The following is a 3,573-nucleotide window of genomic DNA, read 5'->3' as shown; positions in this document are numbered from 1 at the left end:
TTGCAGGGCCTGAGCCTGAGAAGCCCCTCAGCGGCGCATCCTTGCCCGACTTGTCTGGGCTTAAGGCCGGCCTGGCGTGCGGGGGCGTGACTATGTAGCTGGAGGCGGGACTCTGGGGGAGTCGGGACCGGAGGCGGGACCAGGTTTCCGGGTTAGGACGCTGCGGCAGCGGCAGACTGGGCAAAGGCATGTCCTGGTGATGGCTAGTGGCGGGTCACAGGTGATTTCTACGTTCCTGGAACCTCCAAGTTCTTGGCATCCCACGAGAGTGTAAGATCCAGTGGGCAGGGCTTCCCTGGCGGCGCAGTGGTTGGGAGTCTGCCTGCCGATGCAGGGCACGCGGGTTCGTGTCCCGGTCCGGGAGGATCCCACATGCCGCGGAGCGGCTGGGCCCGTGGGCCATGGCCGCTGAGCCTGCGCGTCCGGAGCCTGTGCTCCGCAACGGGAGAGACCACAGCAGTGGGAGGCCCGCGTACCGCAAAAAAAAAAAAAAAACAACAAACAAAAGATCCAGTGGGCAGAGGTGCAGAAGCTCTGTTAGTGCATCGGGCGAGTCCAGAAGGATCGGCCCAACTGTAGAATAGCCAGAGTGAATCCGGGGGAGAAGTCAACTGGAAGGCCTGAGATCTGGGTTCTAGATTCGGATTCCAGGCTTCACTTTTGAATTTGTAAAATGAACGCGGCAGGATGCAGATCTAAATATTTCTGTGATAGCAATTTATGAACTGATGAAGGGTGTGTAAATTTGGGTAACAGTTTTGATAAGTAATGTGAAAGTAAGTATAAATACTCCGAAAAATATTCAGAATTTTTGATTTGGGAGAGTGAAACTAAGGAAATAATAGCACTTAACGTATATATATATACATCTGTTATCTTCAAGTTCATCGCAGCAGTTACAAAGAGATATAATGGCAACAAGTATATAACCTTGTTGCCATATGTGGCAACAAGCTAAGAAAATGGATAAACATGGTACTTTTATGAAATGAATGCTGAAGTACCATTTATGTTTATAATAAAGGAAGATGTTTATGTTGTTTTTAATGCAGAAAAAATGTAAGAAAATATTCAAACATTAAAAGATTTTTCACATTCATTTGTGTTTTCCTTTGTTTTGTTTTTTGTATTAAAGCTGGTTTCACTTGTGTAGTGGGGGAAACAGTTTTTAAATAGGAAGTTCCCGAACGATAAAGGCTCTAAAGTTTTCTCTTGTTAAAATGATGGTCCCATGGACCAGAAGGCGTCTTGATCTTTTGTTGGGAATTGTTGCCTACTTATAGCAGAAGGATACGTTAAAGCAAACATATTCAGGTACACTTTGGTACTGATTCCATGTCTTCAGTATTAAGGGTTGATTTGGGACATTCTTTTAAACTTTCAGGAAAAATGTGGAAACTCTTCTGATGATGGTAAGAATCAAATAAAATACAGGAAGTAACTTTGCAAATACAAGGTGCTTCTTATTCTGGATATCCGCAGCTTAGAGAAATCAATGATTTGTTATTGGAGAAGGAGCTTCTGTGCAGAGGGAACAGCCAGTGCTGAGGTCCTAAGGTGAGAGCCCACTTGATATTTTGGAAGCCAGTGTGGCTGGTGCACAGTGAACTGGTGTGGGAATCCAGATCATGTGGGATCATTGGAGGGTTTAGGTGGAAGAGTGACAATTTTAGAGGGACAAAGTCTGAAAGCATGGAGACCAATTAGTCCATGGCAGTAACCTAGGCAAAAAATAGCGATGACTTGCACCAAAGCTATAGGACTGAACGAATTCTGGATATACTTTGAAGCTGTCAGGATTCGATATGTGTTGTACGAAAGGGAGAAGTAAGGGGTGATTTTTGGCTGGAACAACTGGAAAGATGAAGTTCTTTTGACCACAGTGACAGGTGAGGAAGACAGAATGAGTATGGCAAGGAAGCTGATGCACCTTTAATCCATGGATCAAAGAAAAACATCAAGTAAAAATTTTTTTAAATTTCCTAACTGATAATAAAAACACAACTTATCAAAATAGGTGCAGCAAAGCAACCAATTTAAGGTTTATATTAGAAAGAGAAGGTTAATACTGGTTACAAGTTTAGGTAAATGGAGTGCCCCTTTATTTGCTTTACTCTTTTATTAACAGAGTTTTTGTTAAAACGTCCTTTTCAAACCTGTTGTTTATCCACTGTAAAAAGCCTTCATATTTCAGAATGCTCAAGAGTTGTTCTTTAGTTTTTTACTACTAGGGAGAACTTTCTAAGAGACTTCCAATGCTAATGTAAGGAAGAGAACATACCTCCAAATCTTTGTCACACCTACATGGGCATCATTAAGCATTTTTCGTTGATCTCTAATTTCATTTTGACACAGAGACACTTCAGCAAACACAGGGAAGTCCTTAACTTCCTGAAAATGGAGAATTTTTATGAGGCAGATTGGCTTGCTTTCAGTGTCTCATTTTTAATTTGTAGTTACAGATGTTATCGGATAAGTGTGTTTCAAGCTCTGCAGGGATGTAAATGATTTGGTGGGAATAACCATCATGGGATCTGGAGCCAAAAATGAGAAGCCCAGCCTTAGCCATTTACAGGTTATGTAAACTTACAAGATCATTCGAATAACATGAAATAATGTATGTGAAAACACACTGCAAATTCTCAAATAGGATATCAGTGTTATTAGTAATTAGTAATATATATACATACACATATATATATTCCTCTGAAGCAGTTCTGTTCTCCCTCTTCTCTGTTCATCTTCATTGCTAAAGAAAAATGTCCCTGAGAGATTCATCTTACTCATTTGTGTTTAAGTTTTTTTCTGCAAAGAACGCAAAGTCACAGTTGCTGCTTCCTAATATTAGCAGTCTTTAAAGTGTGTTTTGACGTTTATTTTTGCTTTTCTGTCCTTATGAGTTTTCTAGGCAATCTCGCCTCTCTCAGAGGTGCAGAATTGAGAATTCCCTATTTAAAGGTTAATTTCCTCAAGCACAGTTCATGTGGCTAATTTTTATTTAGCCAGGTGTCTCAAGAACTCATCACCAGTCACAAATACAGCCATATGAAATTCTAATTCTGTGAGTTCCTTTGAAGGGTAGTGAATTTCAGTATCACTTCTTCTAGCCTAACTGATCTCCCTGACTGACTCAACACAGCAGCCAGATTGATCCTGCTACAATGTAAATTAGGTCATGTTACTCCTTTGCTCATAGCTGCCCCCTCCCCGTCTCAGATTAGAGGCCCATGTATTTACAGCGTAAACTCTATAGAATCTGGCTCCCTGGCCATCACCTGCAGCTCTTGGGACCTCTCTAACCTTATCTCCTATTACTCTGCCACTTATTCTGTGCTTCAGCCACACTAGACTCCTTGCTGTTCCTCAAACCCACAAGGCAGGTTCTCTTCCTAAGGAGGGACTTGCTGTTCCCTCCTTCTGGAATGCTCTTTCTCCCATGCCCAAATGGCCTACTCCCTCATCTCCATTTTTTTTTATTCGATTAGTATTTCTTTATTTGTGGAATTTCTCCCAAAGTGAGGCCAATTATATTGTCATTCCTGAAAACAAGCTACAGGTTTTATAATATGTATG

This window comes from Stenella coeruleoalba (genome assembly GCF_951394435.1).
Source record: "Stenella coeruleoalba genome assembly, chromosome: 12".
In the NCBI taxonomy this organism is placed as follows: domain Eukaryota; kingdom Metazoa; phylum Chordata; class Mammalia; order Artiodactyla; family Delphinidae; genus Stenella; species Stenella coeruleoalba.
This window is presented reverse-complemented; position numbering follows the sequence as displayed.